Genomic DNA, 26741 nt, shown 5'->3' with positions numbered 1-26741 from the left:
CCTGCCCCCACCAAGTTCTCAAGCTGACTTTAACCAACTACGATGGATAAATATTAACTTTTAGGTCAGCACCACCATGCGTCACAGGCCAGAGTCTAAATACCAGGGAACTTTAGTCTCTTCCTGTGTTCTCTCACATGGGCAGAGGAAGACAGAAATGCAGCCTCAGATGTTTCCCTGCAAATCAGCTAGATGGTTGTGCCACTTTGTTCACTCAGTATGATCACATTGTGTCTTTGTAGATATGTGGATGATACATTTTTAATGACCACGATAATCAGAGGAATTCCACTGTTGGTCATCAGATCTCTATGTGTTTGGGTTCACAAGTACAGATACATGTTCAAAGAAATACAAAACACACACACACACACACACACACACACACACACACACACACCCCAAAGGTCAAGGGATCTTATAAATTATTTAATGCAAGCCTTTCAATTTATAAAAAAAAAAAAAAAAAAAAAAAGGAAAATGAAGGGGCGCCTGGGTGGCTCAGTCGGTTAAGCGTCAGACTTCAGCTTGGGTCATGATCTCATGGTTCATGAGTTCGAGCCCCACATCGGGCTCTGTGCTGACAGCTCAGAGCCTGGAAAGTGCTTCAGATTCTGTGTCTCCTTCTCTCCCTGCCCCTCCTCCGCTTGCGCTCTGTCTCTCAAAAATAAATAAACATTTTTAAAAAATGTTTTTAAAAAGGAAAATTAATACCCAAAATATTATTTACCAAAATCACATAGATGTTATTTTTGAAAAAGCACTCCCATGTTAGCTCTCTATGTACTACTGCACTTTAAATTGTTTTAATTTTTCATCACAGCTATGTAGTAGGGTACAGTTAGAAGATCTCCTAGTTCTGCAAGGGTTCTCAGGAAAAAGAACAGGTCCCAGGTCTCCTGCTCCTTAGTTCCTCTTCCCCAAAGAAACCATTTTCAACTCTTAGCCTGGTATCATCTCCACATACCTTCATGGCAAGCAAGTATTGCCACCTCCTGATTGTGTTATTTTGGGACATTGTACATGGACTCTCTCTAATGGATGATGAGAACTTAAGCTCTTTATTCTTCTTATCCACACCATGCACAATCAGTTTCTATCCTCACGGTATAATTCTGTCTTGGTTTTAATTAGAAAAATATGCAAGGTTTACATTGGCTGTATAGTTGACCCTTGAACAATATGAGTTTGAACTGTGCATGTCTACTTGTATGCAGATTTTTTTTCATGAATAGAGTACTGTAAATGTATTTTCTGTTCCCAGTGATTTTCTTAAAATTTTTTTTAATGTTCATTTACTTTTGAGAGAGAGAGAGAGAGACAGAGCATAGCGAGGGAGGGACAGAGAGAGAGAGGGAGATACAGAACACGAAGCAGGCTCCAGGTTCCAAACTGTCAGCACAGACCCCGACACAGGGCTTTGAACTCACAAACTATGAGATCATGACCTGAGCCGAAGTCGGACACTTAACTGACCGAGCCACCCAGGCACCCCTTCCAGTGGTTTTCTTAATAGCATTTTCTTTTCTCTAGCTTACTTTATTATAAACATGCAGAATACAATACGTATATATAACATGTGTTAATCAACAGTTTAAGTTGTCAGTAAGGCTTCAGGTAAACAGTAAGCTATTAGTAGTTAAGTTTTGGGGGAGTCAAAAGTTATACATGGATTTTCAACTGTACAGGGGAGCCAATGCCCCTAATCACTGCATTGCTCAAGGGTCAATTGTATGTGCTATTCAGAAATGGGGCATATACTAAACTTTTTTTTTCTTGCACAACTTATCCCTAGAGTTAATAATTTCCTTTTTACTTGTTTATTTTTGTATGTTTGTGTTTCTTGAGTGTGTGGGGGTTTTTTTATGTTTATTTATTTTTGAGAGAGAGAGCACATGCCTGAGCTGGGGAGGGGCAGAGAGAGAGAGAGAGAGAGAGAGAGAGAGAGACACGTTATCTGAAGTAGGCTCCGGGCTCTGAGCTGTCAGCACAGAGCCCAATGTGGGACTTGAACTCATGAACCGAGAGATCATGACCTCAGCAGAAGTGGGACGCCTAACTGAGCCACACAAGTGCCCTTTGAGTATGTGTTTTTTACGTATTTAACTATCCATCCAGTACTTAAATATTTACCAGTTGTCTAAATACTCTCTCAAGATGTTCCATGATTCTGTCAGTTTCATATGAGGTGTTGGGTAGAAGTCTCTCTCGGGAACTTCGGACCTGCTCATCTGGACTGGTTGTCCTCTCTGCCTGGTTACACCGAGATCTCTTGTCATCACCATCTGAAAGAGTCCCTTCCCTTCTCTCCTGTGGTGGAGCTCCTATTTCCTAGATGTCATGTCTTCCTTTTGTTTGTTTTATTCCCTCAACATTCATGGACCACGTCCTACAATAGCTTTCTAAGAAAAAGTATATGGAGGAAAAGATTATTTAAGGACTTGCCTGTCTAAAAATGTCTGTATTCTACTTCCCCACTTGAATGCTATCATTGCATAGAGACTTCTATGTTGGAAATCATTTTCACTCAAAACTTTTTTTTTCCTTTAGAATTTTGAAGACACTGCTCTGTTGTCTCCTTGTTCACAATATGGCTGTTGAAAGGTATACCACCATTTCAATTCTCAGTCCTTTATATATAACTGTATTTTCTTCTTTGGATATTGGTTGAATGTTCTTTATCCTAGTATTATGAAAGTTCACAGTAATATACCTCAGGTGTGGATTTATTTTCATTGTGCTGGGTACTTGGTGGATGCTTTGAATCTAGAAAATCTACCCTCTAATTTTGAGGAATTTTCTTGAATCATTTTATTAATGTTTTCTTCTCCTGTGGGTGTTTTACTTCACTTTCTAGATCTCCTGGAATTCCTTGATTATTTATCTGCTTTTCTTATCCTTTTTCAACATAGATTCCTTCAACTGAGGTTCTTATATATGTGGTTATGTTTTTCATTTCTAAGAGTTTTTTTTTTGGGGGGGTTGTTTTTTGAATGCCCTTTTTTTTACAGCATCATTTTCTTGCTTCATGATGCCCTGTACTCTCTTATATCCATGAGTTTTTGAATAATAATTTTTGAAATTTTCTTTTGCCTCATAGTTCCCAGCTCCCTCTAGATTGTTTCTGGTTTTCCCCCGGCTATTTGATAATCACTGATGTTCTGCTCACATGTAAGAGCAGGAAAGTAAAAACTGAAGTTCAGAATATGAAAGGGAGTGGGAGGGAACACTCACTGAGGGTCACTTGTAATACTGATCTGGCTGAGCCAGTTGCTGGGGAACTTCTAGTGTCAGTATCTTTAGGGCTTTCCCCATGGATTGGTCACATCCTCTAAGAAAGCTCCTCTAAGCTCTTGCCTGGAGGGTAAGAGCCTGTCTGCCAGTGTGCGTTTGGGAGATGAGCGTGGGGAGTAGACTGTAGGAATCCTCCTATCGTGGTGTGATGTCCCACCCTGAACATTGCCCAGTACACCCCCCCTTCCCCAGTTCAGAGACCTTCTGTTTTGCCCCCTCTGCAGGATAAACTTCCAGGCTCCTGCTGAGGTGCTGTCACGCAGGTGACAGTAGGGGAAGGAAGGGAGTGTGAACTGCTTCTTAAACAGAGTTCAACCACTACCACTGTTCTGGCCCCAGCTTCCCCCCTGCCTGAGGCACCTGCTGCCACCAGTCGCCACCAATCACTGAGCCTTTTGATGACCCTGCGTGTAAACGGTGGTGCTCATCTGTCCACTTGCAGCTTCTGGCCTAGCTTTCTCAGGTCCACCGGATGAATGGCCACTGTCCGCCTGCTTCCTAGCTTTCAAAATGCTGTCATTGTCACCTCTCCTGATTCTGTTGTTAAAAAGATACATGTACATACACACATATAATTATTTTAGTTTTAATAAGATTTAGGAGTAGCCCAAAATTGAATAGTATTTTTTTTAACGTTTATTTTTGAGAGAGAGAGAGAGAGAAAGAGAGCACACAAGCAGGGAAGGTGCAGAGAGAGGGGGACAGAGGATCTGAAGGGGGCTCTGCACTGGCAACTGTGAGCCCAACAAGGGGCTTGAACTCACAAGCTGCAAGATCATGCCCCAAGCCGAAGTCGGCCACTCAACCAATTGAGCCGCCCAGGTGCCCAAGTGAGTATGTTGGATCCACTGTCTTTACCTGATGTCCTACCAACACATATTTAAATACAGATAGTATTTGCCAACATATTCCACCACAGAGGTCCAAGAACATGTAATTATCCACTCTAGTTTGTGATAAATGACAGGATTCCAAATAAAAGATTTTTTAAATTGTTTATCAGGAAACACAAAAACCTAATTCACCTGTGAACATAAATTCTTCTCTCTCACTGTTTAACATATAACTTAAAAATCATTCTAGGCTTTTTCAACAAACAACTACTTTATTGCATATCTGCTTGGTCCATGGCACTGTGACCTGTTCTGTAGAGCTTATAACCCTCTCTTTGCCCCTATCCCTCGACTGAGATTTATCATGCCACAAATGATTAAAGTTTAAGACTGTATTTCATTTATAAAATGGCTTGGGAACTTTTTGCAGGTGAGAGAAACTATTCCTTAAACTACAGACAGTGCCAAGAAAGTGAATGTTGGCATCTATTTTCTGCCGTGCAGTCACTTTATCATTTTTTCTCTTTCCCCAGTGGGGTGCCACTGGCATTTTGAATGAGAAAAAATTCTGTTACGCTGGACAAGCCCAAGCGTCACAGTCTGGTTAGCATGTAAACATTAAATGCTATTAGTGCCCTGTCACTGAGACACTAAAACACTAATCGCCCCATGTATTTCCAGATGTCCTTCCCGTATAGCCAAGTGTCCCCAAGGGGCAGTAACCTCCCTCCCCAGAAAGTCACGGATTTTTCACACAGTTCTTTGAAATGGATCCCGTTATGTTTAATAACAAAGATCACAAAGCCTCTGATAGGTTAAATAAGTTCTTTATGTTCACCATAAGCCAGCACCTGATTTGAAAATGAAGTCTAATTCCAAAGGTTGCTCTGTCTGTTAGCAGTTGCTGAAAGAGTTCACGGAGGTTGTGTTAGCTTGGGCTGCCGTGACAAAATATCGGAGACTGAGTGGCTTAAAAAATAGAAATTTGTGGGGCGCCTGGGTGGCTCAACTGGTTAAGCATCCGACTTCGGCTCGGGTCATGATCTCAGGGTCGTGAGTTCAAGCCCCGTGTCAGGCTCTGTGCTGACAGCTCGGAGCCTGGAGCCTGCTTTGGATTCTGTGTCTCCCTCTTTTTTTGGCCCTCCCCTGTTCATGCTCTGTCTCTGTCTCAAAAATAAATAAACATTAAAAAAAATTTTTTTAAATACAAATTTGTGTTTTCACAGTTTGGGAGGCTAGAAAGTCCAAGATCAAGGGCCCAGGGAGGTTCAGTTTCTGGTAAGAACTTTATTCCTGACGTGCTGTGGCTGTCTTGTTGCTCTAACCTCATGTGGCCCTAAGCTTGTGCATGGAGAGAGAGAGGAGAGCTCTCTGGGTGTCTCTTCTTATAAAGGCATGAATCCTATCAGACCAGGATCCTACTCTCATTTAACCTTAATTACTTCTTTAGCTGCTCTTTCTCCAAAGGTAGCCAAAATGGGGGGTTAGGGCTTTAACATATGAATTTAGAGGGAACACGTTCAGTCCATAACAGAAGTTGAGGACTGAAAATACATCATTGGATTGGTGCTTGAACACCAGATGACCTCTGTGCCGACAATTTTGGTATAGAGCTAAGGCCAGAGGCCTTATGGCAAGAAGCAGATACTCCAGGAAAATGTGGTGATGATCTGTATCTTAGGGCAGAGAGAGATGGGAGAGTGAGTGAGCAACACTCAAAGTTGAGAACCTGGCGTATAGTAGAGACCAAAAGGAGAGGTATATGCCATCTGTGTTTTCCTCCACAAATGGAAATTACGCACTCGTGTGTTATGTGCACACATACGTAGCATTCCTGTCTTAATTGGGGCTGCTATAACAAATCACCACGGACAGGGTGGCTTAAACAACAAACATTTCTTTCTCATGGTTCTAGAGGCTGGAAATGCAAGATCAAGATCCCAGCTTGGTCAGGTTCTTGGTGAGGGTCCCCTTCTGGGTTATGTGCTCACATGGCTGTTCTTTGGTTCCTGCACAAGACAGAGTGAGAGAGTGATCAATCTCCCATCTCTTCCTTTTACAAGGACACTCATTCTTTTTCTTTTTTTTTTTAATTATTGATTTATTTGAATTTTTTTTCTTTGAAGAGAAAGAGAGACAATGCAGGCAAGGGGCAGAGAGAGAGGGAGACAGAGGATCAGAAGTGGGCTCTACGCTGACAGCAGAGAGCTCGAAGTAGGACTCAAACTGATGAACCCACGAGACCATGAGCTAAGCTGAAGTCAGACGGTGCCCTTCAAGGGCACTCATTCTGCCATGCAGCTTCGCACTCCTGACTTTATCTAACCCTAATCACCTCCCAGAGACCCCACCTCCAGATACCATCATAGTGAGGATTAGGACTTGAACGTATGAACGTGGGACACAAATATTCAGCCCATAGCACTTCCCTCACAGCCGAATTAGCACTGACATTTCAAAAAAGAGGAAGTGGCAGAAAGAGTAAAGATGAGGGACAAAGTGGGTTCTTGCTTGAAAATACTTCACCTGCATTGGATTATGTCCATCATGAGGCCATTTGAGAACAGGAAATGCATTCTTAATGTATCAGTTATCTATTGCTGCACAGTAAGGTATCCCCAAAGTAGTGGTTTAAAACAACAGTAAACATCATCTTCAATGGTTTCAGTGGGTCAGGAATTAGAGAGTGGCCCCAGTGGGCATTTTTGGCTCAGGGTATATCATAAGGTTGCAGTCAGTTGTCAGCCATGGTTTTAGTCACTAAGGATTGACTGTTACACTTCCAAGATGGCACAAGTCCTCCTCAAGGGGCCTCTTTACTGCTTGTGTCCTCACAGCATAGCATCTGGCTTCCCTCAGAGTGAACAACAGGAGAGAACATCACAGAAGCCGTAAGGCCTTTCCTAACCTAGCCTTGACTTAATCATGTACCATCATTCCCGCCATACTCCTTTCACCCCACAGGACAGCCCCAGATCAGTGTGGGAAGGGAACTACGCAGGGACGCAGACCAGGAGGCAGAGGCCACTTTGGGCCAGTGGGCAGGCTGACTACCCCACCTAATAACCGTTCTGCTGTAGTTTCTCACCTTTTACTGCTTAGTGAAGAAAGGACTTGTTTAAGAAGTGAAGGTTAACTAGATACCCTCTTCCTACGTGTATCTAAGGCAGATGACTGAGGTGATGTTGACAGAGGCCAAAGCAGTAGTCACTCTTGGAGAGTCCAAGAAGTGTGAAGGAGCAGAATTTGGTGCCAGGAGGGTAAAGAAGGACGCTTGGTCCCAGAAAAGAGAAGAGAAGGTAGAGGCCCAAGGACTCCAGCCTCTCTGCTGATTCAAGACATCCAGATTTAAGATGGAATAATTACAGGTGCCAAACTCACAGTTCCAACATTTGTTCAGTCCAAAGGCACTAAAATCGGACAATAGAAGGAGGTTATTCATTTCAATTCTGCAAACATTTGTATGTTTCCTCTAGGACAGGAAAAGAATAGCGATGGGACAGTAACACAGAGGAGGGAAGCTACCAACGAGTAGCTAACTCGGCTGGGTACACAATTGCTTTGAGTTTTTATGGTAACCCAGTGAGGTCACTGCTGTTGTTTTCATTTAGTGGGAGTAAAATTGAACCTAGAAGATTTATGCTCAGCCACATAACCTGTTAGTAGGGGCCAAAATTGCACTTAACTTTAAAATAGGCCTTCCCAGCCTCTAAAAATCAAACTGAATTAGTTCGAGTATAGGTAAGGGCAGCCACAGGAAAGCTTAAGGTGGGTGAGAACTAGCCTCTCTCCAACATCTCCCCTGCCAAGATACAATGAGAGCACGTCTCAGACCAAATTCCCCACACATGTATTTTTTTAATGTTTATTTTTTTTATTTATAAATAAATTAATAAATAATATTTTAGATTATTTGTTTTTTATTTATTTTTTTATTAGGGAGAGAGAGAGAGCACAAGCAAGGAAGGGGCAAAGAGAGAGGGAGAGAGAACAGGGGAGGGGCAGAGAAAGCAGGGAGATAGAGAAGCCCAAGCAGGCTCTGCACACTGACAGCACAGAGCCGGATGCAGGGCTTGAACTCATGAACCATGAGGTTATAACCTGAGCCAAAATCAAAGAGTCCAAAGCTTAACCAACTGAGCCATGCAGGTGCCTCCCCAACACGCATGTATTTTTAAGCCACATTTACTAGCAAGCAGCCACAAAGCAATACGTGTATCTGTTTTGTAAACTTGAAATGCTGGTTGTCTAACTTTTTAGGTTATTGTCCCACCACCCTGCAGAAAAGATCCTTGATGACCTGACAGTATTCCAGACATAGTATTCGGTTACTATCCTAGTCAGCATCAGGCAGCAGAAATTAGGGAATCCAATGGTGTGGGTCACAGAACCGGGAATCTGGCTTCAGACAACACGCCCAAGGGTGCAGAGTGCAGGCTTCTCTAGAGTCAGGCTCCCTGTTCATAAGGGGCCAGGGAAGCCCACCTGCAAACCTCAAGTCACCCAGCTAGTGTCTGTTTCTAACATTTCATCTCCTGATCGATAAGCCACAAACTTCACAAATGAAAACCCATTTATGCCATTCACTCACTCATATCTTAATCGGGGGGCAGCTGGAGTTGCATGTGGGGTGGTCTTCCCGATTAGATACTAGTTGATCACCCCTGAAGTGTAAAATTTTTACTACCGCTAGGGTTTAATAAACGAAACATTTACATCATACTGTTTAGGGTGAAGTAAGCTATAGACATCAAAGCAAAAAGACCTGTAAATTCTCAGCCCAGAGAGTGGACACAGGCAGAGCTACCTTGAGGACCGACACATACCATCCCATTGGAATCCAGTACCAAATTCGATGTACAGTTACCTTCACATTGCTTCATGTGAAGCTTCTTAATCAGATTATAAAATTCTTGGAAAGAGTGGGTCATACATATACTTTTTTTATTTTTCCACAATGGCTATCACAGTGCTAGACACATACAGGTACATAGAGGTATAGAATGTATACTTTTCCATTGTTAAAATCTATGGCAATATCTTACAAATGTTTGGGCCTGAGGATTCTGTATTTACTTTGAAATTCTAAGGTGCCTCAATGGACCAAAAACCCGGAGACATCAAAACACTACCTGGCTCACTTGATGATCCAGTGCAATTTAGGACTGCAACGAATAATAGAAATGTTATACATTTTGTGCGGTTTTCTTTTTTTTTTATTTTTTTTAATGTTTATTTATTTTTGAGAGACAGAGAGAGAGAGACAGTGACAGAGCCACAGAGAGAGGGAGACACAGAATCCGAAGCTGGCTCCAGGCTCTGAGCTGTCAGCACAGAGCCTGATGTGGGGCTCGAACTCACGAACTGTGAGACCATGACCTAAGTTGAAATCGGATGCTTAACTGTGCCACCCAGGCGCCCCACTTTTTGTGTGGTTTTCTCTTCATGTCAGTTCGCAGCCTTGGTTCCAAGATATATTAAGCTTCATCAGGCGATAAGCATAACGTATGAATCCTAATATCTAAATGTAAGTGGCAATACCTGGCTTCGCTTCAGCATTTTTTTAGTTGAGTTTGTCCATTTCCACCAAATGTAATCCTGTCGATCATCAGCTCCAGGGAGACGGAAGTTAGTACTTGGTTTGTTTTTATTCCAGGTGTTGCTCGAATGCTAATAGTTGAAAAGCACTGTACTATTTGACCCCGAAGAGCTTTGACTAAAGGGATTTCCACGTGTTCACTCCTGTCCCCAGGGAGGAAAGGTATCTAGGTCCTTCTGTTTAACAGGTAATCAGTGCACCTGGCAGCAGTTAGTGCTGAGTGTTTGGTTTTGTTAGGCAATAGCCCTCAGCCCACGGCCAGCCCGCAGCCACACCCCAGCCAGCAGGGCCCAGGGCTGGGTTTTCTGTTTGGTTTTTAACCATTGCACAACTGTGTAAAGTCCTAAGAACCTGCTAGGATTTGAGCTGTGGGATGTGAGCTTTTGGGGCGCCTCTGGCACAAAGAAAGGAGAATGGGCAGAACAGCCCCACTGTAGGTCTGATGTCAAAAGCCTGGTGAGAAAATCCTTCAGGAAGAAAACAGTTTTTTGCAATGGCTCAGAGAGAGGAGGAAGCCCTTATAGATTCACTGAAGCGGTCTTCTAGGCAGGAAAGCTGCCCATGAGTTTAGGAAAGGAAGAGTTTGAGATTGAATTAGAAAGACTGATCCCGTAAATGTACTTTGCATTCCTTCCAAATTCACATAAAAGGACACAGGAGTATGTATGCAACAATATTAAAAATACTGTCGTTGAAGGAACTATTCTCGTGAACAGTTTTAGCCCTGGTGTATATTATATAAACTCCACCAGAAGGGAAAAGCTTCCTCCTTGGTTCCAGCTTCAGTTTGCACATATAAATACACACACACACGCACACGCACACACACACTCATTTTAATATTATTAATTTCAAAAATTCAGTGTAGGTAATCTGGTTCAGTGCTCATGGTTTGAGATTTTAATTCTGACATATTTGGTTTATCACATTTTGAAATTTTTTCGTATTTGGTTTATCACATTTTGAGATTTTTTTCCATTTAGGATCTTTTCTACCCAGGAACCTAGCTTGAGTTTTTATGAAACAAGATGACATAGCAGCTCAGATTGAAATCACTGAGTTTGAGTAATGCTGAATTTAACAGGATGTTATCTAAAAACCTTATACCTTCAAGTGTTTCTAGACTAAATTCTGTGATTTCCCCAGAAACACATTATCAAATAATCTTCAATAATGTGCCACATAAGTATATTTATTACAGATGTAGGTACTTTACATTACAGCCACTCTTTTTTAATATGTCTTGCTTTGAGACTCACGTATTCCTTCCTTTGTATTTTCTCCCCAACCATATGATTGTGTATTACTGATGCTATAAATATCTTCTATCTTTTTTTTTAATTTTTTTTAATCTTTATTTATTTTTAGAGAGAGACAGTGTGAGCAAGGGAGGAACAGAGAAAGAGAGGGAGACACAGAATCTGAAGCAGGCTTCAGGCTCTGAGCTGCTCAGAGCCTGACGTGGGGGTCGAACCCACAAACTGTGAGATCATGACCTGAGCTGAAGTCTGACGCTTGAACGACTGAGCCACCCAGGTGCCCCTAAATATCTTCTATCTTAAGGCGAGACTGACTCCTGGTTGTTCCCTTATGATCTCTGTGTGCAAAACGCTTAGTGTTTGCTGAAATTGCCTGTGGCTTGTCAATTAATCCTAGGTGTCCCTGAAATCTGAATAAAGAATAGGGTTTATAAATCTACATAAAATAACAGGACAAGTGAGATTTTAGAATCTCTGACTTCCTTGAGATTTGATCTAGTTAATAACCATCACGACAGGGCTGTCCTTTTATTCTTGGAAGAAAATACTGTCTTCTAGAGAGGGAAAAATGGAACCAATTCAACCTGCTTATCCAACCACGTAGAAGACAGGAGGAAGGTGACCTCTTCATAGCTGTTTTGTCTGGACCCTATCCTTCAACCCCTCCTCCTAACCCCTGCCCCACCTGTTAACCTTGAGTTGATTTTGAAAGGAGGAAAGAATGCCTTGGGCTACATACAACAGCTCCCATTGGCTGTATGCCCCCACACCCCCCATATACCACATCATACGTGCCATGCCCTAAGTCCTTTAGTTCACTGAGCATAACAAACCTGTAAGATAGGTATTATTACCCCAATTCCTTATATTCAAAAGGTAAGCTAAGCCTTTTTATATTTATATTGTTTCACTTTGTTTTTTTAAAATGCTTTAAGGGGGGGAAAAAAAAGAAAGGATCTAAAGAGGCCCGGAGTCTCAAAAGTAAGGATAAATGGTCTAGAGCACCACATTTTTCAGAGTATCAAAAACTCTTTAAAAGATTTTATCCTTTATCTAAACAGGATGCTCCCAAAACTACTGCTGTCTGTGCTGATTTCACAGGAGGCAAATGAGTCTCCCTAACTTCTAGCCCATGATTCTGACGTAAAATATTGACTGCCAGAAGTTACCCCTTGGGTCCTTGCTAAAAATCTCTGGTTACAAATTTGCCCTCACTTTTTTTCCCCCCATATTTCTGGAGAAGAGATGGAAATGGTGATCCTGGGAAGCCAGGTAACAATCTTCCACAGACTCAAGAAATCTGACCATGACTGGACTTGTTCTCAAACTCGCTTTTCACTCAATCATATTTGGAAATTGCTTCTCTGTGGGAAAGGAAGCAGCTTGCCTGACGGACTCATGTGTGTCCAGAAAAGAAAGGTTTGTTACGGAGATTCTGCCCTCATCTTAATGATCAACACATAGTTATTCCACATCTGCTGTAGTTGAGGCATTACTCAGGAGCTTTGCACGCAGTTAGCTCTATTCCTTAGGACAACCCTAGTAACGGTGCTGTTCCCATTCCACAGGTGAGGAAAATGCGTACTGCCTCAAAGTCATGTCACTTTCCTGAAGTCGTTTTCTCCCTCCCAAAATGTTAATATTCTACTGAGAACTTAAGGCCAGACATCCACCTCTTGAGACTGATTAACTCACAGCAGGGGAAGTTGGGTCTTAGGGTGACTGTTAATTGGAGGTTATTGGTGTGTGGCTGAGAGAAAATGGCCTATGAAAAGCATTTGCCCTTCGGGCTCAGGACCCTGAAACCTTGTGCTGGAGCCAGCCAGGACTGGCTGTAGAATTTTGGAATTTCAAAACTCTTGTGAGATGATATTCAAAATTAAATTGTATTAAAGTATAATTATATTGAAAACAAAAAAATCTTGTATTGAAAACAAAAGTAACAAATACTCAAAGCTCATCAGTTGCGAATTATTTTTGTTTTCTGTGCTGTTGAGGATATTTACATCTATTGTGTCTGTGTGGTAGAAATACCGTAAAATGGTTTACAGCTGTACATCTCTTCCCAACTTTGAGTTGGGTGACTTAACCTCTGTCTCGAAATCAGACACAGGAGCATTTACACCATAGAATTAGCAAATACTGTAAGTCAGAGCTCAACTTAAGGTTTTGTTGCTCAACTACACTTAAGAATATGATAAAGGGGGCGCCTGGGTGGCTCAGTCTGGTGAGCGGCCAACTTCGGCTCAGGTCATGATCTCTCGGTCTGTGAGTTCGAGCCCCGCGTCGGGCTCTGTGCTGACAGCTCGGAGCCTGGAGCCTGTTTCGGATTCTGTGTCTCCCTCTCTCGAACCCTCCCCCACTCATGCTCTGTCTCTCTCTGTCTCAAAAATAAACGTTAAGGGGCGCCTGGGTGGCGCAGTCGGTTAAACGTCCGACTTCAGCCAGGTCACGATCTCGCGGTCCGTGAGTTCGAGCCCCGCGTCAGGCTCTGGGCTGATGGCTCAGAGCCTGGAGCCTGTTTCCGATTCTGTGTCTCCCTCTCTCTCTGCCCCTCCCCCGTTCATGCTCTGTCTCTCTCTGTCCCCAAAATAAATAAGCGTTGAAAAAAAAAAATTAAAAAAAAAAAAATAAACGTTAAAAAAAAATTTTTTTTTTAAAAAGAATATGATAAAGAGGGGCGCCTGGGTGGCTTAGTCAGTTAAGCATCCAACTCTTGGTTTCAGCTCACGTTATGATCTCCCTGTTCTTGAGTTCCAGTCCCGCACTGGACTTCTCACGGACAGTGCAGAGCCTACTTGGGATTCTCCGTCTCTCCTTGCTCTCTGCCCCTTCCCCACTCATGTGTGCACGTGCACGCGCAGTCTCTCTCAAAATAAATAAAATTTATTTTAAAAAATATGATAAAATTGTTAACTCGATATGCAACATGGAACTTTGCTGAGTCTGTAATTGTTACATGGGAATAGCACAAAAAAACCCTGAAGAAATTTTTTCTTCCGGTGTTCAAAAGACTATTATTCTCTGATTCAGAAAAGAATTTGCTTGTGTCATTAACAGACATGAAATTCCAACACATGTGTTCATTGTTTCACTTTCGTCTACCTTGCTAAACAATGCTATCAACTAACATTCATGTCAGGACTATACCCGTTGTAGCCGCGAGTAAATTACTGATGGAAGAGTCTGGCAAAACCTTGTGAAAGCATTCTGTGAAAACCAATTGCCTACGTGGAATTTATAATAAAAAGAATGTATTTTATTATTATATACAAACAGTGTTCCACACAGCCTTTATTTATGATAGACATGTTTTTCTGTAGAGCCAGTTGTTAAATACTTGCCAGCATAACACTGCCTGCAGGGCATAACTGGTCTGCACCCTGCACCTGCCAGAACCACAGGGCAAGATTCAGGCCTTTCCCCTCCCGCCCCGAACACGGACACCATTTTGAACGTAATTGAAATAGTTACACAGCTTTTTATCCTGTTGTTAAAAAAGAGAAGCTAACAAGCATGCCGACTGCTCCTGGTATTGAATTTTCTGCATTAGTCTCCCAGCGAAAGGGAACACTGTCGAGAAATCTCTAAATACCCAAAACTAGGTTACAGATAAGTGTCTCCTGAAATGTCATGCATTGTTGCTGAGTGTACGTGTACCTTTTTTTGCTAATGAAGATTATAGGACTCATTTTCAGCGGCCTCTGGCTTATGCAATAGGATATTTACCCCCTGAAGACAATAAGCTAATATACATTACGTGTTAGTATATCAAACTAAGGAAACATTAAGGATGGAAAAAAAAATAATTTAAGCCAGTCTCACATTTACAGAGTTGAGTGAATTAGAAGCAGGTTAAGAGCTTATCAGTTTCTGATTTTGTTTTACTTCTACCCTCTACCACCCTCTAGAAATACGCTAGAAATCTGTGGATTGTCACGAATATTTTTATTTCTCGGTTACTTAAACCAACTTTAATTGGTTTTGGACTGTTTCTACAAAGCGTGTTTCTGCATAACATCTCACACGATACAAGGTGGGGCTGCCCTGTTGATTTTAGCTTCCAAAGAAGCAAGTTTTCTTTGACCGAACTTTATTTTCTTTGAGCAAACTTTAATATGCGAAATTTAGAGAACTACCATCCTTTTCACCTTACTATTATGAACATCTAATATTTACTAATGAAAAAAAGATGAAGTGAAGTAGGTAGGAAGGAAGGAAAAACAACAACTAGGGCCCTTCCAATATCTTGTGGAAATTGCTTAGATAGGATGAGGAATGCTTAAGTAGAGGGATAAAAATGACTGCAATATAAATTTGACTTAGGTTTGAATGGTCATCTTAAACTTTTTTTTTTTAATTTTTTTTAATGTTTATTTATTTTTGAGACAGAGAAAGACAGAGCATGAACGGGGGAGGGTCAGAGAGAGAGGGAGACACAGACTCTGAAACAGGCTCCAGGCTCTGAGCCATCAGCACAGAGCCTGACGCGGGGCTTGAACTCACGAACCGCGAGATCATGTCCTGAGCTGAAGTCGGACGCTGAACCGACTGAGCCACCCAGGCGCCCCTGAATGGTCATCTTAATGGAGACAGAACAAGTCTGCAGAGTTCTTTCGTTCTCTTAGAAAAGTAGGTGGATTGCCAAGTAAGGGTGGGAAATACTTACAGTGCACATTTTCCTGGTGATTATTAGACAGAATTGTTTTTCTGGTTTTATGATTAAGGCTATGTCAGGTTCTTTGTTTTCTTGGGACGTACATTTTACCTAATTCATCACAAATAATGCTGAAAGGAAACCCTGACAAAGTGTTTGTCTCTTTGGAGTTTGTCGGTTGGTGGGAAGCAATGTTGATTGATGTTTGCTTGTTTGTTTGTTGGTTGGTTTTTGGTGACATTTAAGGAAGCAAGATGAAATAAGTCCATAGAGAAGTAACAGTCTTTTTTCTTTATTGAAAATCACTGCTCCAAGAAACATACAATTTAAATCCTAAATCATTGGCTGCAGTCCACACGGAATAGAGAATCCTTTTCCTGCCACACTGGCGATTTGACATCATCAAGAATTTAAGTCACAGGAACTCATGTTCAGGAATATTCTGGGCATCCATTCTAGTATGGCCATAGTTGGGGCCTTGACCGGAGTCAGGTGTCTTCTTAACCTTGAAACCCTTCTTTGAACTCTACTTTTTTTAATCCGATGACACTGCCCTGAATGTAATAGTATGAGGCCAGATTTTTAGGGTCATTTGACAAATATTTATTGAATACCTACTACTTTATGGCATTTACATTCTAGCATAGAACAGCATAGAAGCAGGTAAAAATCCGTTCCTTTATTCATCAAAAAAAGTTTGAATGCCTTTTGTATTTCAGGCACTCTTCCACATACCAAGGGCTCAACTGTGAAAAATTCAGACTCTTGTATGAGATGTGCAGAGCCTGCAGTGAGAGCTAAACCAGCCTAGAGGGATCCAGTACTCTTTCCTTTCTAGAAGAGGCCGAGATGGAGTGAGAAGTCACAGTCGGCCATGTAATATAAATACAAATATCTATAAATATAAATATCTCTTTCCAGGGAAGACTGTTCATATGCAGTCTCAGTTAAAATTCCCACAGTGTAGGGGCGCCTGGGTGGCTCAGTCGGTTAAGTGTCCGACTTCGGCTCAGGCCGTGATCTCATGGTTCGTGGGTTCGAGCCCCGCGTCCAGCTCTGTGCTGACAGCTCAGAGCCTGGACCTTGCTTTGGATTCCGTGTCTCCCCTTCTCTCTGCCCCTCCCATGCTCATGCTCTGTCTCTCTGTCTCTCAATAAAAAATAAACATTAAAAAAAAAATTTTTTTTTTAATTCCCACAGTGTAGGGGCACCTCTGTGGCTCAGTCTGTTAAGTGTCCAACTCTTAATTTCAGCTTAGGTCATGATCTCATGTTTCCTGGGTTCCAGCACTGCTTCAGGCTCTGCTTGGAATTCTGTCTTTTCCTCTCTCTCTCTGCCCCTCACCCACTCACACTGACTGTCTCTGTCTTTCAAAAAAAATTAATAAACTTAAAAAAAAAAAAAACAACTCCCACAGCATAAACGCATGAGCTGTGTTTGAAATAATTGAGGATTTCTTGTCATTAACCTGACAACCTCCACCCACCGTTGTTTCGGGGATTTTTGCAGATGGGGCCAGGAGCCATAGTGATGCCAAGAGCAGGACAGGGAAGAACAGGAAGTGGAGAAAGGGTAGGAAATGGATTTCAGTGGCCCTTTGCCCTTCCCTCAGGCTCTTCCCTTAAATACCCTCTGCTTGTTTTCCTCTTCTTTCAGGTCTGCCCCAGCTAAGGGGTGTTTGGTCAAAAGATCAGTAAGTCACTTTATTTTGAGTCCACATTTACCGTGAACTTAAAAAAGTCACTATTTTAGGACATATGCCCTGAGAGATAGGAAAGGGGCATCATCATCATCATCACCACCACTTTATGGGTGAGGAAATAGGTTTCCTCTCCATGAGCGACTTTGCCGAGTCCACGGTTAACTGTGGCAGTACCATGACTAGAACCACGTATCTGGGGACCCAGAATCCCAGTAGAGTGTGGCCCCTTCAGGGTCTGTCAGAGCTCAAGTCCTGGCTCTGCTGCTTGCTTGTCAGCCAGTATAAGGCAAGTTCCTTAACGTATGTAATTTTTGCCTTTTCCCCTGTTAAATGGGCTTAAAAATAGTACTACCTCCCAGGGTTGTTAAAAGGGTAAAATGAGACAATGGACATAAAGTGCTTGACACACAGTAAGCACTCAATAAAGATGTATTATTATTATTCTATCATGATTACTAGGCGCTAAATCAGATTCTGTGATTACAAAACTGAGTAAGACACTGTGTCAGACAGACAGACATCTTAACGGACCACGTGGCCATGGGATAGACTTGCAGTGACCAGTTGGCACAGTGCACTGATGTGCCAACTCCATTTGGAGTTGGGGACCAAGGATCCAACAGTCCTCACAGAGCAGATCACGATGAGACTTTGATCTCAGAGATAGAATTTCGCTCACCTTGAAAGCGTGAGCCCAACTAAATAGATGCGCTTATATTAGTTATCCATTGGCTGCGTAACAAATCATCCCCAAATTAGCACAAGAAACAAATATTTCTTGTTTCTGTGGGTCAGGAACCCAGGCACCGCTTAACGGGGCATCTCTGGCTGAAGGTCTGTCATGAGGTTGCAGGCAAGCCGTCGGCCAGGCCCGTGGTCATCTCCAGGCTGGACAAGACCAGGAGAATCTGTTTCCACGCTCACTCAGGTGCCTGTTGGCAGGCCTCCAAAGATCCACTTCCAAGTTTGCTCGCATGGTTGCCGGCACCCTTTGGTTCCTCCTCACAGACTTTGTTTATCCTGGAGAGCTGGAGTCAGCATTTTTTCTATAGAGGGCCAGATAGTAAATATGTTAGACTTCGCGGGTCGTTTGACATCTGTCGCGAGTATCGGCCCTACTGTGTGGCACAAAAGCAGCCATGGACAAGTCATGAATGAATGGGTAGAGCTGTATTCCAATAAAATTTTGTTTACCAACAAAAGGTGACCTAAACCCTGCTCTGGATCTCTACAAGGACAGCAGCATGATTTAGCAAAAATTATACTGACGGCCACTTATCTTCTCAGGACCTCAGTTCCTAATCTGTAACACAACTGGGTTAGATTAATATTTTTTCTTGGGGACTTCCCAACTCACAAATGCTGTGATTTTAACTTTAATTTTTATTCGTAGCCATTTAATAGTCATTCATTTGTTCTCTCTGTCTCTCTGTCTCTGTCTCTCTGCTAAAACCAGTAGCTTAACCAGAGTGTCAAAATCCTTTACAAATCTCGCTTTAGAATGGAAGAAATTTAAAGGACAACTTCACTGACGTGTTCAAGTTCCTCCTATTACCGCAGGTAGTCGCTGTGACTCATGGTATGGCAGGCCAGCTTTGGAGCAGAGAGTGACAGGCTCTGGGCTGCACGGCTCTTGCCTCCCTGCATGAGAAAGAAAAGCCCAGAAGCTGGAGGTCCAGTAGCATCATTGCTACTGGTGATTGATTGTTTACCTGTGCCCATTTGAAGTCTAATCCAGGGGCACCCGGGTGGCTCAGTCGGTTAAGTGTCCGACTTTGGCTCAGGTCACGATCTCACAGTTTGTGGGTTCGACCCTCGTGTCAGGCTCTGTGCTGACAGCTCAGAGCCTGGAGCCGGCTTTGGATTCTGTGTCTCCCTCTCTCTTTGCCCCTTCCTGCTCACGTTGTCTCTCTCTCTCTCTCTCTCAAAAATAAACATTAAAAAAAAAATAAAAATAAAGTATATGATCCATAAGATATCAGTTATTAAGGTTCTTAAGATACAGATACTTAAGGAATCACAAATAGTGAAATCTCTACAAGAGGTGAGAGTTGACCCCCAACCCAAGAATTTCTCTTAAGGTAATTCTTCAGAAATCTGTCCCTGATGTTTACTTTTGCATTATACTTAATGGTTAACTTACAACCTGGTTTTCCTGGAACTTTAGTATACGATCATCGTCTCTCAGGCAATGAAAGGGACCCAGTTACTTAATTTTTGTTGTTTTTGAGGCTTTCAGTATATTAAAGTAGTAAAATAATAACAAAGCAAGATTATAAATATTAATATTTTAAATGCTTACATGTACAAATGTGTGATCTTGCACACAATCATAAAGGTGATAGAATTTTCCTATTCTCCAGATTAAGTATTAATTCATAGGGAACTACAAGTGAATTGTTACAGCAAACTAAGACTGAAGTTCAAAGCTGTGTGATGAACATTCTTTCAAGCCTGTCAGTATAGTTCTGGGTGTGTCCTTGGAGATACTGGTCAAGAGTCTACACTTGAGGCCCTTTTTTTTTTTTTTTTTTTTTTTTTTAATTTTTTTTTCAACGTTTATTTATTTTTTTTGGGACAGAGAGAGACAGAGCATGAACGGGGGAGGGGCAGAGAGAGAGGGAGACACAGAGTTGGAAACAGGCTCCAGGCTCTGAGCCATCAACCCAGAGCCCGACGCGGGGCTCGAACTCACGGACCGCGAGATCGTGACCTGGCTGAAGTCGGACGCTTAACCGACTGCGCCACCCAGGCGCCCCCACTTGAGGCCCTTTGTGAATGGGAAGGCCAAGTTCGTTGACCTCCTGTATCCCATATTCCCTGCCTACCCCCACAATAATAGGCTTGGTTGCATACATCCTGTCATGTTAAAGACTCCATGGTGTTAATGACAAAAGCTTAAACTCTGAACCCTTGCCTACCATTTACAGTTATGAAACTTACGTGAATTAGTTAAGCTTGCTATTCATGAAATGGAGCTAGTAGTACGTACTTCACAGTGTTGCTGGGAAGAAAATGGGGGTAGTGACTATATAGTATCAAACACATAATGGATGCTCCAGTGTCAGCGCCCCCCCCCCTTTCTCTTTCTTTCTCTCTTTCTTTCTCTCTTTCTCATGCATCAGATCCAGAGTCCCAAGTTGAGGTTTGAAAATGTGTTGAGGGTAATGCCTGCCAGAGCCCAGTGAAGAGTCTTGTGGCTCCCACGGCCCTGAGCTCCTGTTCGCCCATGTACCGACAGTGCTACAGCTGCAGGGACTTGGCCCCGGGCCTCTGCCCCCCTCATCCTCTCCTGTTCCCCTCACCTGCCCTTGGTAGAGGAACACATGCGAGGCAGTTTGCACATCTGACACAAATCTCTTATGCCACGTAGGTGAGCAAACTGAGACAGAATGAGACTTTAGAAAACATAATCTTCAAAGGGCACTGAAGCGCCTACCCACGGATGGATACGTGGGATGACTGTGCCCCATTCTGGGGCCCCTGCTGCCAAGAGAGCCATACCTTGCTGCCTCCACCGGAAAGAGCTTGTGCCGCAGAGAAAGAGAGAAAAGATGAACTCAGTAGGAGTTACAATGCGGGTCTGATTCTCGGGAATCTGTTGTGTGCAGTGTCTCTAATTATTGGGGAAAGGAGAATTTCTGCCTGGGACAGGTCATTGCTAGGCTGATTTTTCTTGCTCTTTTCCTGCACTTCAGAATCGGAACAGTCGTGATGCTGATGCCTCTCAGAGCCAGCATTTCCTGGTTTGTGATGAAGAAACAGCCTCTGGGCTGGCCTCTAACTGCTGGGTCCTGTAGGTCCTCTTTACTTCGTGTCAGAAGAAAATTTTAAAAAGGAGAGGCAAGGAAAATCAAAATCCTTTCACCCAGTATAATTATGTCATGTTTATAGTCAGCACTGTAGACTTTGAACTTGGAAACTGCAAGGAGGGTGACTTTTACCAAAAATGGAAAGTTCTAGAAATATGAAGCGTTGGCGAGGAATGGTTAATTATCTGGCTGAGGTTCACTTTTGGAATAATTTGCACCATTTGTAACAATCATTGTGGACCTTATGTATTGTCACGGGAAAGGCTAAAAACAAAATGTTCAGTGAGAGAAAGCATGGCGTGAACTTATTTATATTACGTACTGTGTAAAATCGCTGTATAGATGGACATAAACCACAACAAATCCTGGGGAAAAAATGAACACGTAGCACATGGGTAGGTTGCTATGATCATGGCTGACATTTTTTTTGCACTCTTTTCCCAAACTTTGTGTGCTGATACATATGTGTGCACGTGTGTGTAGCATTATATCTAGTTTTATATATGTACGTTATATGAATATGTATACATACAAATATTTGTACATATCATATTTTAATGAAAAAGTTCTTTAAGCATTTGGAAAAGATTGGGGATATTTGTGAACAAAACAGATGCAAAAGCAACCAAAAAAAGTTTGAATACTTAAATACAGGACTTAGAATTTGTACTAAGGACTAAACTTTAAAATCCATCAATACACGAACTAGCTAATTGTACATTCTATACTGCAGATGATTGTGCTTTACTGACGTAACTCAGATCTTTCTTTTTTTTCTGTAGAGATTCTAGATATAAATCATGGTTTTGGTGTGGGGTTTTATTTTTGCGGGTTTGTTTTGGTGGGGTTTTTGTTGTTGTTTTTTGGGTTTGGGTTTGAATGATATTCCTCTTTGATCACGGCTTCACACAAGGAAAAGATACTTCCTTGTGCGAAGTCCTGGTTAACTTCTCATAACCTCAGACCACAAAGGGCCCCTGTGTGAGGACGCAGGAATTCCTCTGGAATACGGGGAAGGCCCCCAGCTGAATCATATCCAAGGAAGATGTTGCAAAGCTTACAAAGCTTGTTCGAAGAAAGGAGCCCAGCTGGGGATCTTTTCTTTCTATTCAGATATTGGCCCTGCCTGGGGGTGGGGGTGGGGGAAACGCATAAAAGAGAACCCGGGAAAAAAAAAAAAAAAAAACAAGCCTGAATGCACTTACAAATTACAAGGAAAAGTTACTTCTTGCACCGGGTGTTGATGCCAACTCAGGCTTATCATATTTCGAATTTAACTCCACTTGGAAACTTTGTTTTTCTTCTCATGGAAGTTGAAGAAGGTAACAGATGGAGACTGTCCACCAGTCTAACTTAGGGTTAGTGTAACTAACTTAGGGTTAGTGTAAACCCTAAGCAAACACCTGTGGAGAAGTGAAGGGCTGGCTCAGGTCACCCAGGCCACCTCTGCTCACTACCACTTGCCTGGGCCCACCCATGAGACCGACACACTGCCCCCAGCTGTCCTCATGAACTGCGTGTTTCATCCCATGGGGCCCTGGTGTGGCATTCCCCATGGAACTCTGGCCCGTCCCCGTGGGTCTGTGTCCCACCATGCTGTCTCCCCACCACCCACAAACCTTCCTGCCAGCCGCCTTCCTCCCGTCCTTCCACTTCTCTTAGACCCTGGGAGGATTTATAGGACATACAGTACTTGCCGGTGGGTCTGGCATGTCCTGGGCTTTCGGCAAATCTCATTGCCCTTCCTGTTCCTTCCCTTTGCCCCACTTTGAACAGAAATTCCCCAGGGTGCCTGGGTGGCCCAGTGGGTTAAGCCGTTAAGCGTCTGACTGGATTTTGGCTCAGGTCATGATCTCACAGTTCGTGAGTTCAAGCCCTGCATCTCTGCGCTGACAGCATGAAGTCTGCTTAGGATTCTCTCTCATCCTCTCTCTCTTCCCCTCCCCTGCTCTCTCTTTCTCTTTCAAAAAAAATAAACTAAAAAAAAAAAAAAAAAAAAAAATCCCCTTACTGTTGTAGGTACTTCATTTCCTGGTCGATGATAGATCCTTTAACGAAAGCCAGGAAACAGAGTCGTGATGAGAAGTGAGGAGGGCCAGCCCTCTCCTTCACATGGGGCCCTTCCTGACCAGCGTGCTTATTGCCTGTTGGGGATGAAGGACAGCGAGAAGAATGACAGCTGCCATTTTTGTGTTTCTGCCACCTGCTTAGCCTGATCTGTGCTTTACCTGTGCCCCTCACATCTAAAAACCACATAAAGGCCCAGAGAGGTTGAGAGATTTGCTCGAGGCCACAGAGCTAACGAGTAGTGGCACCAAAATTCAAACTCAGGAGTTTCGGAGTTCTGCAGAGCTCTTTCTTCCCTCCTCCCACTGTGCAAAAGTGCTTTCCCAACGACTCACAGAGTCTGGTCACCAGCAGCATTTGCTCCCCAACATCTGTGCATGGTCAAAACAGTATCAGGAGATGCAAGAAATACCCCTTCCTCGCTCCCCAAGTGGCTCCAGATGAAAACAAAACCTGTAACAGTAAAAATTCCTTTCCATGGACAGATAACTTAGCTGGTTAAATATCAAGCTCTTCAAAGCTCTATTTACTAATAGACCCATGGAATGTGATCCCTTCAGGGGTTTAATGTACTAGAAAAGCACTGTAAAAATCACCATTTAAGAACCTCGAGACCAGCACCATCCAATAGAACTTTCTGCCACGAGGAACATGTTTTAGGTCTTACGTTGCCCAGTATGGTAGCCACTAGCCACAGGTGGCCAGTGGTTACCATGTGGACAGCACAACTCTAGAAATTCTGAAAGGCTCATTGCTGGTGCCTACATTTTCATAATACTTTGCTTATAAGCTCTATTATATCACTGGATCATAATTATTTGTTTACGTTTTGCCTACCTCACTAGGTTATAAGCTTTACGTCTTATTCATTCTGCTGTGATCATCTAGTGGCACATGGCCTGGCCCACAGTACGAGATGCTGAATAATTAATGTAGGTTAAGAAAATGGGGGGCACCTGGGTGGCTCAGTCGGTTGAGCGTCCGACTTTGCTCAGGTCACGATCTCACGGTCCGTGAGTTCGAGCCCCGCATCAGGCTCTGTGCTGACAGCTCAGAGCCTGGAGCCTGCTTCAGATTCTGTGTCTCCCTCTCTCTCTGGCCCTCCCCCCATTCATGCTCTGTCTCTCTCTGTCTCAAAAATAAATAAATGTTAAAAAAAAAAAAATTAAAAAAAAAAAAAAGAAAATGGATGTGACTCAGCTCTTTCAAAAGCATCTTTGTTACTGCTTGCTCTCGTCTGGTGTACCCTTTCTCGAGATTTTGCTCTTTACGACTAGATCGGTTCCCACATCTTCATACGTGGGAGCCCTGACTGCTCACTTGTGAGCACATTTTTTCTTTCCTCCAAGGAAAACACTTTTTTTTTTTTTTGAAAAAGCACTTTTTTTTTAGCTGATTATTTTGGTTATTTGTTTCTCTCAATGAATGTTTCTAGCACCATGTCTTGATATTCTCTCAGTTTTAGACGTTATTCCGCTATGGAAGATGATTCGGCTTCTGCCCTCTGCCCTACCGCACACCAGAAATGTTCCCAGTCCCCGCTGCGCACCCCCTCCAGTCTTAGTTTGGTGAATACCAAGTATCTGTTACAACTCTGTAAATGTTCTTCCCAGCCAGTCCAGGTGGAAAAGTATAATTCCATTTTCTCTGGGGTAACAAATGGCTCATTTTTTCATGTGTTAAATATTCTGCATACTTATCCTGATTCAACCCCAAATTCCTTTCTTTTTTTTAATGTTTATTTATTTTTGAAAGAGAAAGAAAGAAAGGAAAGAAAGGAAGAAAGAAAGGAAAGGAAGGAAGGAAGGAAGGAAGGAAGGAAGGAAGGAAGGAAGAAAGAAAGAAAGAAAGAAAGAAAGAAAGAAAGAAAGAAAGAAAGAAAGAAAGAAAGAAAGAAAATGCAAGCAAGTGGGGGGGGGGAGAGAGAGAGGGAGAGGATCCAAAGCAGGCTCTATAACTGGCAGCAGAGAGCCCAATGCTGGGCTTGAACTCATGAACTGCAAGATCATGACTCCAAGTCAGGTACTTAACAACTGAGCCACCCAGGTGTCCCACCCCAAGTTCTTTTCTTACCGTATGTATCTTTCTCTTTGGGATCCTTCAGGGGTTCTATCAATTTCCTCTCTTAAAACTGCCCAGAGCCTTCTTCCCTTGTCCAGTCCAAATGAGCCGTCCCTGTGACTGTGTCCGCTGCTGGCATTCTGGGATCTTGGCCACTCTCCTCCTGGGGGACACTTTGTCCCCCTCCTGTGTTTAATGTCCTGTTTTCTGTATCCCTTGCTTCCCCCTCTTGGTTTACTCCTTCATTTGTTTGTGACATTTTCCAATAGCTTCCTTTCCGGGAGGGGAAGGTTGTGTGAATGGTACGTTTTTTGAGACCTTTCATATCTGAAAAGATCTTTATCTACCTTCTCACTTAAATGGTCATTTGGCCTGGCTTAGAATGAGGGTTGTGTGTGCGCATGTGCACGTGTGTGTATGTGTGTGTGTGTTTAAGGAGTCTAGAACCGTTCTGATCCCCAGCTCTTTGGATACGACCTGATTTTCTCTTTCTAGAAGCTTATAGCATCCCAGTTCTGAAATACCACAATGCTGTGTCTTGGCATTGAGTCTGTTTTTATTTATTGTGGTGGGCACTTGGTGACTGCTTTCATTTAGAAACTCATGTCCTTCAGTTACGTGAAATTTTCTCAAATAATTTTGTCGATGAATTCCTCCCTTCCTTTTATTTGTTCTCTCTTTTTCAAGTTTCTGTTGCTTGGACGTTGGATCTTCTGGACTGATCCTCTAGATTTATTTTATCTCTTCCATTTGATTTCCTGTATCTTTTTTTTTCCTACTTCTATAAGATTTCCTCTTTTTCTTCTAGACTCTTTATTGAAATTCTGTTGAAATATTAATTTTTGTTGTCTTGATTTCGTTTCCAAGAGCTTTTCGTTGTTTTTGTTGTTCTCTGATTTTTTTTTTTTTTTTAAGATCCCCTGTTCTTTTTGGATACAGGTGACATGGTGAGGATATTATTGTCAATCGTTTTGTTTTGGCTTTAGTGTTCTTCTCCCTACTTTTTGTTTTAAGTGCTTTTTGGTTGGTCGGTTGGTTGGTTTCGATCTCTGTCTTTCGTATTAGAGACTTCCTTAGACGTCTGGAGGACAACTCGAGGGTGACTGCCAGCATTCCCAGAGCCAAGGAGGGGAGCAGGCTGAGGCTCTCAGCACTCCACGTGCACACGTTCACTTAATCCCCAGTTTTGGATTCAGAACCCCTGTCCTCTGCTGTGTGTTCTCTACTATATTCCTAGTCCAGAGACCCTGCTTTACCCTTTCCAGACACTAAACTTACATTCTTTAGGTGAGATAAAGAGCAGAAACCACTCCAAAAGCTGGGAGTGCAGAAAGGGATTTAGGAACCTAACTGCTTTTTTTTTTTTTTTGTAATTGTTTTTTAATGTTTTATTAATTTTTGAGAGAGACAGAGACAGAGCACGAGCGTGAGAAGGGCAGAGAGAGAGAGAGGGAGAC

At 42.7% G+C, this 26741-nt stretch overlaps 1 protein-coding gene across 2 annotated transcripts in view; it reads left to right on the top strand.

Annotated features, from left to right (window-relative positions):
• Positions 1-2548: 2548 nt before the first annotated feature.
• CB1H4orf19 (chromosome B1 C4orf19 homolog) overlaps positions 2549-26741 on the top strand; it is a 45379-nt gene continuing 21186 nt past the window's right edge. Inside the window, exon 1 of one of the 2 annotated variants that reach the window (XM_030314057.2) lies at positions 2549-2604. The gene's annotated coding sequence lies outside the window, so the exon portion shown is untranslated. Of the gene's footprint in view, positions 2605-5368; positions 5406-26741 lie in introns of those variants that run through there. The other variant, XM_030314058.1, reaches the window with a different exon arrangement.

Source organism: Lynx canadensis, chromosome B1 (assembly GCF_007474595.2).
Source record: "Lynx canadensis isolate LIC74 chromosome B1, mLynCan4.pri.v2, whole genome shotgun sequence".
NCBI lineage: Eukaryota > Metazoa > Chordata > Mammalia > Carnivora > Felidae > Lynx > Lynx canadensis.
The sequence above is the reverse complement of the archived record's forward strand: the minus strand, read 5'-3'. Positions and strand labels throughout refer to the sequence as shown.